The sequence below is a fragment of the Podarcis melisellensis genome (assembly GCF_964234715.1).
Source record: "Podarcis melisellensis genome assembly, chromosome: 14".
Classification (NCBI taxonomy): Eukaryota; Metazoa; Chordata; class Lepidosauria; order Squamata; family Lacertidae; genus Podarcis; species Podarcis melisellensis.
In genome coordinates, this window is record NC_138546.1 from 30,384,910 (window position 1) to 30,395,098 (window position 10,189).

The 10,189-nt window shown below is 41.5% G+C and overlaps 1 long non-coding RNA gene across 7 annotated transcripts in view; it reads right to left on the minus strand.

The window, feature by feature from the left end:
• LOC309356935 overlaps positions 1–10,189 on the minus strand; it is a 194,065-nt gene that overhangs the window by 169,850 nt on the left and 14,026 nt on the right. For all 7 annotated transcript variants that reach the window (XR_014162916.1, XR_014162917.1, XR_014162918.1 and 4 more), the window contains one exon: positions 1,122–2,916. This is a non-coding gene — a long non-coding RNA (uncharacterized lncRNA). The remainder of the gene's footprint in view (positions 1–1,121; positions 2,917–10,189) is intronic.

Below are 10,189 nucleotides of genomic sequence, written 5' to 3' on the forward strand. Positions count from 1 at the left end.
TTAGTGTCGAATGATAGTGATGGGGTTGATAACTCGGCATTCATCGGTAATTCATCTTCTCCTGGTAGAAATTTACCGCAAAGCAGCGCTTTTCCCAACACTGACAAGTCCTATTAATCTTCTTCAGACACATTTCAATAGGTGTCTCCATCTAGACCCTCCATCTAAACACTCTTGGGCATCACCGGAGACTTGGAGACGCCTTCACTGAAGGTTCCACTAGAAGTGAAAATGGGAGACTAGATTGTACTCTTTTTTTAAAAAGAATTAATTAATTCTCTCTGTCCATTTAATTAGCAACTCCTGCCAGCCTTTTCCCCACTCAAGTGTGACAACGCTTTTCCCTAACTTGAACAAGACTTGGGAAACATAAAGTTTCTAAAACTGAAACAATGTGGCCTAATGGGCAGAGGGTTAGACATAGAGTGAAGTGCCCAGGGTTCAAATGAGAGCTGTAAGTCAAGAAGTCCTTATTATTGAGTGTCACACAGGCATTATCTAATTTGTGAGGCCTTAAGTAGCAAATCTTTCTGTCTCATTCTCAATTTCTCCTCTGTAATATGTAGTAGTATGAAGCCATCAGATACTGGGTTGCTGCAAAAGGGTGAATTTACCGCTGAACGCATCACTTGCAGTTTTCAACTGCAGTTTTGAAACAACTGCAGTGTTTTAAATTGCCATCACCCTGCAATTTGCAACTCTAGTCTTAGGGTTACCTGCATACCTATCCAGGAGTAAGCCCAACTGGACACAACTTGCATGTAAGTAAATAATGCACAAGATTCTGCTGTACATGATTATTCTTGTTTTTGTTATGAACAGCAACACTGTAAGGTAGGCCAGCACTTCAGGTGATGGACTGCAACCAAGAAGGAGTGAATGCCTATGATGAAATATGAAGCAGGGGAATTAAAATATACTGCTTTCAGGGCATTTAATTTTGACTACATCCAAAGAACCGTTTAAATTTGATAAGAACTCCTAAAATGTGAAATTGTACCCTTCATACACTGTGCTGGGAGAAAAATGCTTGTTTTGTGGGGGTGGCTTTTCTTTCTGGTTTCAAACAGGACTAAAATGAAAAGCTGGGAGAAATTAAATTGTGGAATTCAGCCACTAACCTGTACAGTTGCGATCACTAAGACAGCGCACCAAACCCTGCTGTGTCCATTCATCATGACGCTCCATTTTAGTGGGTGGAGGGCGGGAGGAGAAAGATGCAAAATATATTGTAAGGCGATATCTGAAACGAGGCCTCTGGAACACTGTGATTTACTAGTAGCGTAAGGTTAAGATGAGTGTCGAGAATTCAAAACCTTCCCTTCCTAGTTTATCCATTTTTAACACACATCTGTCAAGCGCCACTTGAGTCCTAAGCTCCGACTCCACTACAGGAAGCGACTCGAGGTTAATGCAGCCACGCAGATCCCAACTGTACAACTCCCGGGATTCCCCCTTTTTTGTTTTCCTTACATTAGCTGCCAACGCGCGAACAAATATTGCTCAGTCAAATTAGACCCATAATATTTAAAGATGGATTATGCTCTGGGATCCTCATGGTGGGCAAACAAGATGGGCGCAAAATGGCTGTGTGTGTTTTGCCAAAGACCCCTCAGAATTTAAATGGGGTCATTTGGAGTTTGTTAGTTTGTTAGCAGAGGAAACTAGACATGGAAAATTGTCTGGGTGGGTCAAGTACTTTGGAAGAAGACACCCCCCACGTACACCATGACTTCCTTTTTCTTTTCTTCTCTCTTCTTTCCTTTTCTTCCTTCCCTTCTTCCTTCTGTCTTTTGATATCCTCTCCCACTCAGGCTGTCAATGGTTACTAGCCTCCAGGCTATGTTCTACCTACTGTGTTGGAGGCAGTATGCCTCTGAAAACCAGTTGTTGGGAACCATGGGAGGGCTGCCCTCAGTCCTGCTTGTGGACTTTCCCATTGTGGCTTCTGACTGGCCGCTTTGAGAACAGGGTGTTGGACTAAATGGGCTTTAGCCTGATCCAGCAGAACTCTTCTTCTGGTCTTAGGTAGCCTGATGCACTACATGTTTACATTGAAATAAATCCCTCCGTGCTCAATGGGGATTTTACTTAAGAAACTAGGGACACTCTTGTGTTAACACCCATCACACCAATGAGCAATGTGTGGGCTCATTGTTGAAGGCTCTTTTCCTTTTATTTGTGAATCACAGTTATATGCCACATTTCCTTTAATGAGCTCAAACCGGTGTACATGGTTCTTCCCTCCCATTTATTTTTCATCTGTGCAAAAACCCTATGAGGTAGGTTAACCCAACGTCACCTAGTCAGGTCCTGCTTGCTGATTTCCCACAGGCCACTGTGAGAACAGGATGCTGGACTAGACTAGTCATTGGCTGGACTAGATTAGTCCAGCAGACTCTCCTTATGTTCTTATGCATGTGAAGTGGATGGGATCACACATCCTGCATCCACATAATGTCCTACTATATGTGCAACTGAGGGCACTGCCTTCTGCAAGGTTCTTGGTTGCTCAGAGAGAGCTTGTGTGCATTTAGTGCAGCAGTCAGGCTTTCGGACAAATACGTGCTCACCAGGAACTTGCGCAAAAGGCACAATCCCTTCTCCCCATGCCTTCATTACCATGGATTCTGAACATCTGCATGGGCCTCGTGTGTTCTTTGCATATGCCTATATGTTCCACAAATTTGATTCATGCAGTCTTTCTCCTCTACGTACACACATACACAAAGATGTGTAACCTATGCAAACGTTACCTTCTGCACATGAAGGTGGGGCAGATTTCTATACCATGTGGAGAAAATGCTCCCCTGGGCAAGTCTGTCAACAGTTCTTTGTGCTTGCTTTCTTCCTTTTTTCTAGAAAACATGTGGCGCTGTCATGTGGCTTTTCCATTAGAACCATCCTCAGGAATTCCTAGGATAAATGGGAAAAATAACTTTAACTGGCATCCTTATTTGTTTTATATAAGTAGATTATCTTCATCAACAAGAAGACTTCACATCATGAAGTAGCCAATACCACAGTCCTGAACACTTACTCAGAAGTAAACCCCGCAGGAAACTGTTAGATCTATTTCCGAAAGTAATTATGCATGAGATTGTACTGCATGGTGATGAGAGGTGAACCAGAAAGTTCCTCTTCCATTTGTTGTCAACTTACTAGGATATCACAAGCAGATTTTATGATAAATCCCAGAAATAATGGTAAGTCCCAGAGTATGGTCTGAAGGCACAGGAGGATGTCACATTACTGGAGGCCTGGATCTGGTCAGAACCTGGATGGGTGACCTTCTGGGAACTAGATATACACCGTGTAGAAGGTCATGGTTTCAGTCCCCAGCATCTCCAGAAAGGGCTTGGAAATATTCCCGTCTGGAACCCTGGAGAGCTGCTGCAACCCAGTGTGGGCAATACCAAGCTAGATACCAATACCAATGGTCCAATATGGTATATTGCTTCATATGTTTTGTTGTTAGCATACAATGGCCTCAACAACTTGGGACCAAGACTTCTTGCATGAAACCAGCCTGCCCGCCAGTCATCTTCTCAATCTACAGAGAAGATAGTAGATGGCTCAGTGGTAGAGCATCTGCTTTGCAGGCAGAAGGTCCCAGGTTCAATTCCCTGCATCTCCAGATAGGTCTGGGAGAGAACCTTGCCTGAAAGCCTGAAGACCCTTTGCCAGTCAATGTTGACAACACTGAGCTAGTTTAGCCAATTATCTGATTTGGCATAAAGCCATTTCCCGTGATCCTGTGTTCCTATCCCACTTTTCTTCAACAGAACCCAAGGTGCCACACAAGGGAGTCCCTAGGTAATCACTTGTTTAAGTACTGATATGACCCAGGCAAACCTTAGCTTCAGCAAGGTAGAATGATCATAATACAAAGCTGACCATTTTACTTCTGTCAGGGCAAACTGTACTTTGATGCTTGTTTTAAATGTGTTTTAGTGTACTATATTTTAACTATTGCTTTTAACTAGTTTGTTTTTCTAACTTTGTATTTTATTATGATTTTCTTTAAAAAAAATTGTAAGCTGCCTTGAAGACCAACTTGGGAGAAAGGGGGATATAAATACACTTAATTAAATAATTAATAAAGGTGGCTACATCATACCATGTGAGACGTTGTTAATTGATCAAATAAATAAGCAGAATGGGCTTTAGTTCCGCCACTCTTCCCCAACCTGGTGCCTTCCATATGTTTTAGAATACCGCTTTCCTCTGCCCCAACAAACACAGCTCTGGGGCTGGTGGGAGTTGTAGTCCAAACATCTGGAGGCCACCAGGTTGGGGGAAGTTGACTGTCACCCTTCCAAATGATATGCTTCTCTCCTCCAATGCATGTCTAAGATCACTTAAGCTAGCTTTCCTGCTTCTGATCTTTTAACCACCTCATCACGCCTATGGAGGTGCCTGAAAATTTTTATACATAAATGCATTGTTACACAAAAGTGTAAAAGCCCACGTTGCACCTATTGGGTTGATTTTGAAGCAGCTTGTCTGGTTGCCATAAGAACCTTCTGGTACATACAATATATGTCTTGGCAGGCTGGAAGATTCGCCCACTACATTTTATACAGATCAGGCATTTATACAGAGTAGGGTGGAAGCAACATTCAGTGAAGGCCTGTGGCTCGGTGACAGAACAGGAGCTTTGCACCCAAAAGGTCCCAGGTTTGATGTCCAAAATCTCCAGGTAGGAGACTGGAAAAGATTCATTTGGGGATTCACAGAGAGCTGATTCTGGTGTGTGGGGAGATTAGCCTGCCAAGATGTAGCTGAACTACAACTCTCATCAACCCTGGCCGTTGCCCATGTTGATGAGAATTGTAGTTCAGCGACATCTGGAGGATCAGAGGTTCCTCACACCTGGAGTATACAGTACCAAGCTAGTTGGACAAACTGTTTGACCAGCAAATAATACAGCCTCCTCACTTCTTGAGGAAGGGCTATAGCTCAGTAGTAGAGCATGTGCTTTACATGCATAAGGTCCCAGATAGAACCCCAAGGATCTTCAGGAAGACCAGGCAATGTCCCCTGCCTGAAACCCTGGAGAGATGCTGACAGTCAGTGTGGACAGTACTGAACTAGGTGGGCCAATGATCTGATTAAGTGTAAGGCAGCGTCCTTATGTTCCTATCATTCCTGCTTTGCAGATGGAAAAGTCAGGTTCAAAAGCAATGAACTCTCCAACGAACTCAGGTCAATGATGGTCAATGTTTCCACTATAGGACCTTATTTCCCTGGCACTAACTATTGTCTTTCCCTCCCACTGCTGACACATAGAATGCCATCTCAAACTTGGTCCCCTTCTTCCCCTCAAACCCGTTTTTCTGAATCACATTAAAGATCTGAATGACCTTACTGTAGGTGGCAAGTTTAAATGTACCATATTAATAACTTCTTATCTGAGATAAATTAAGTCCTTGTGTGTCAAAAGCACTCTGCTCTGGATTACCTACAAGAGAAGTATTTATTGAATAAATGTTAGATCCAATTTCATTTTAATGTGACTGACAGGAGGCTTCAGCCTTTGCAAATGAGATAAAAACACACACTCAAACCTGTGACTGTATTGCAACTTTACACCTAACTTGTTCATTTCTATTATTGTCCCTTTTTTTAGAACGGGGGGGGGGGCATTGAAAGGGATTTGGTGTGGACAGCATTTTTTTTCCTTATTCTTATTCTGAAGAGCAAAGGGAGAGATAGAAAGCAACAACAAGAAGGGGGAAAAGGCTGGCATTCAGCCTAAAGAGAAATCATTGAAACAAATTAATCCTATGCTGTTTAAATTGACATGGTAATCCATCATCAGCAAAGCAAACTCTGAAAGCAATCTAGAATCGGCAGTCTTCTTTCACTGCCCCTGAAGGCACAAAGGCAGATAGTAGAAAGGAGAGAGAGAGAGAGAGAGAGAGAGAGAGAGAGAGAGAGAGAGAGAGAGAGAGAGAGAGAGGAGAAATATCATAAAAGTTAGCAACGCCTTGAGGGGGGGGACAGCCGGTGTTTCTCCTGCCCTCCAGTCACAGCTTTGCCTCCCACCCACCCCAAAAAATTAATCCCACAATACATACGCCACTCAATAAATTCTCTATAATCGCCCATCCTTGCTTCTGAAATTTTTATTTTTCTCTGTTGAGTTGCCTTCAACTGCAGATCACAGAAATCTTTGTGCTTTTTTCTAATTTGATGTGTAGGAGCATAACAAACAAACAAACACTGGGGGGGGGAGAATGTGATCCTCTTTCTGAAAATGGCTGGGAGAGACCTAGATGTTGTCAAAGTGGTCACCTGGCTTAGCCAGAAGTATTCAGACAGCTGTTTGGGGAATCCAGAGGTTGCTCTGAATCTTATTAAGGGACCCTACAATAAGCAGCTCAGGGAGCAAAGATTAACAAAGTCAAAGCTTATTTGCTCCTACTAAAGATGCAGGAGGAGACTGTTCTGTTTGCATCACCACTCTGGTCACTTGGGTTGATAAAGAGGTCCCAAACTCCTGGGCTGCACCCTAGAACAGGAAGGGCCTCCTATATTCTCTGGAGACACTCCGTTCTAGTCTATAGGTTATTTTCTATATGCGTGGACCACTCTGGTGGCAAGGGACTTTCCCAGTGTGTTTTTTAAAATGTATTTTTATTAAAGATTTCTTGGTTCACAAAAGTATGTGCAATGTCTCTTTTTGCAAGTTACATTTTCTACAGATCGGTTTCATTTGTTGAGACATTAGTGTTACATTAGGAAGAAAAGGGGGAAAGAGGTGGAGGGGGCCACGGTGAGTGGGGGTGGAGTCGGGTGGCAATGTTTCTATTTTAATTAATGTGTGGGGTTTTGTGTCAGTGTCGCTTGTGCGGGTTCTCTTTACTATTTGCTTGTGTTCCTTTGGTGGTGAGAGAGGTTGGGGTTGGCCTAGGGTGTGGTTGTTTGTTTGTGATTGGCTGTGGTGAACTTTGTTTTCATGTGTGAGTGGGGTGGGTGTTTTTTAATCAGGTTAGCCATATTGATCTGTATGCTTTTGGTGGATTCTTGTCGTTGTCTTGTTGAGCTGTGTATGTGATAAGGGGGGGGCATACCAGGGTGAAGGCATCCTCTTCCATTTGAGGGACTCTTCCAGTTAAGAGGTCCATGAACTTGGGTGAAATATCAGGTACATAGAATCATAGACTTGCAGAGTTGTAAGATATCCCAAGGTTCATCTAGCTAGTACAACCCTCTGAAAAAAAACACTACAAACACATACTAACATATCACCTGCATATGCACAAGCCCTAAAAGGCTTTGAATGAAGGTACCCAAAGAGTATTGTACACACCCATGTGAGTTTTCCAGATCATTAAGAGGTTATTCAGAAAGAATGGAGCAAGATGGACATCAGCAGAGAGAATGGAGTTTTTGGTTGTGGTGCCTAAGCTCTGGAACACCCTTCCCTTGACTTGCCATCAGGGTAAGAGCCATAGTTCAGTGATAAAGCATTGTCCTTGCCCCCAGAATGTCCCAATTTCCAAGCCCAGCATTGTCAGGTAGGGCTGTGAAGACTCTCTGTTTGAAACAGTGGAGAACCACTGCCAGTCAGTGTTGATACTAATAAGCTAGATGGACCAATACGATGACTCCGAATAAAGCAGTTTCCTACGGCACCATCACTTTTACAAAGAATCTGAAAACAGCACTCCTTCTTCTCTGCTGCTTTTAGCAGGCTTTGATGCTTCTTTTAGTTTTGGGTGTGTTTAGGTTCCGTTGTGATATATATGCTTATTTGCTGGCTCATGAAGCCCTGTAGTTTACCAGTGGGATGTTACCGGTTTAAAATAAATTAATAGGATCTGAAAACACCACGCAAGGACCATAGCATTAAAGTTGAAAGATCTCTTCTTTCTTGCAACTTACAAACCATCATTGTTGGCATCATAGAATTTTCCTTATGAATGAAATTATAAGAAGACAAATTTTGCTGATTCAAATTTGGTAGACCCAGCAGAGAATGGATGAAGACTTACTAGACCAGGTAGACATGAAATGTCATAGACATGAAATAGTGTTTCAGCTTATGAGGGAAAAGTTCTCTCCCATATGGCTTAGGAAACCTCAGTTAACCAGTCAGTAAAATGCATGTTGCTGAATACATCAGGTGATAGCCAATACATGTTCTGCTCAGAGTAGACCACTGAAATTGATGGACAAATCTAACTTAGGTTCATTAACTTCAATGGGTCTCCTCTGATTAGAACTTAAATGGTCTCCATTTTAAGTATGCCAAAGGGTGCTTGTCAACAACTTTGAAAACAAAACCCTCTATTTTGAGGCTGTATACAGAGTTCAGGAAATGTTTGAGACTTTCCCTGCAATGGCAAAGAATTTTGAAGTCCATAATATGAACCATACTTAACATATGCCCTGTTTTTTAATTTAGCAGGGGTATAGTTTCTTCTTTTTGTTATTTAGAGGGGGGGTTATGTGTCACAGAAACACATGAGCTCCCTTATCAAAATGACTGCATTGTTGCCCTGAAACTTAAAACTATTAAAAGTATTATAATAATAAAAGTACAACTCCCTGCCCTTTGACCCCTAGCCTCTATTTCAAAAACAGACGTGCTCTAAGATTCTGTGGCTGTGAGCTTGTCAATTTCCTCTTCTATATGAAAACCCAAAAAGATGAAAATACAGGTGCTTGAAGTGGGCCAAAATTAGGATGATTTTTTTTAAGTGATAAATTACAGGAGCTTTGGGAGGGGTGTAAACACTACATTATGGCAAAACCATACCCTGATCATCTACAATGTACACCATGGCAGAAGCATGTGGCTTTCAAGTAATGTAAAAAAAATCCCTTCCCCGGCCCCAAAAATTATGATGTCCTTTAAAATTGGACAAGCTTCATAAGAGAGAGAGGGAGAGGGAGAGAGAGAAGGAGACTTTAAAATCACAGAACTGTACTAAACACAAACATGGTTATAAAATAGCTTGAAATGTGGTTGCCAGAACAAGGTGGATATATTTAAATGTAACCTTTAAACAAAAATAGTTGCAGTGGATGAAAAATGGCAAACTTTGCAAGATCAACTTTCAGAATGCAAGATGCAGGTGTTTAATTACCAAATGTACAAATGTTATTGTGAGTTCTCCTTCTTAGGTCTCAGGGAGACTCAGTGCTGGGCATCAGGCACCCATACAAGTGCAGTAGAGGCGCAAAAGAATGTTGTGTTCTGCTAAATAAATAGATCTCTGGAAATACACCTTAGAATACAGAATCTAAAGCAATGAATGAAACGGTGAAAGAGTGGGATAGAGAGGTGTTATCGATGAGATTATTTTAACCAAGTGTGTATGTGTTTTAACTGGAATATTGGTTTAATTGGTAGATTAATTAACTAAAGTAGAGGTCAGTTTTGATCATTAAGGACACAGGTTAAAGTTAAGTATTTATTTTAGCCTATTTTGATTCTATTCTGTCCCCATAACAGGGAAGGGGGGGCGTGGAAGGAAATAATTATAACACTGAAAATTTCTTCACACTTCTTTCAGTAAGTCAGAATGGGACCCCTTGAGTTTTTTTGTTAACATGCCAATGTACTTCATTGATCAATCAATTAACTGGTGAAAAGGCAACTTATTAATTGACTCGATTTTTTAATTGGTTGACAGCCTGTAAATAACACAGTACATATATACAGCTACATTGATCCCATGGCATAGAGGAAGTTGATTGTGGTAGTATTATTAGTTGAGGGGTGATCATAAGGAAAGATGCCTATGAGAGGTGTTTAAAACTTCATTTTTCACAAAAATGTATTTTGCAACTTTCACAACAAGCTTATCCGACAACCACAGATACCATTTTCATGGTTTCTGGTACTTCACAACTGCTTTTTCCAGTTGCGATTTAACTCTTAAATGTGATGTGATCTTCTTTCCATTTACCCCACTTAAACAGGCAAGATTATGAAAATAAATGTTTGCTTACTTTATTTTTAGAACAGCAACACAGAAAATAATATTTGATACCAAACTTAGTGTCATCATTGGGAAGAGGAATGAGACAAGTAAAAGTCAATTTGAGGGCAGGGGCAGATGGGCAAACAAGTAGAGTTTAAACATCCCCTTTTAGACAAGTATTCAACTGTTGTTTGAGAGCAGTTCGTCTTAACTCATTTTAGGAGACACCATCTTAAAGAGGCACTTAA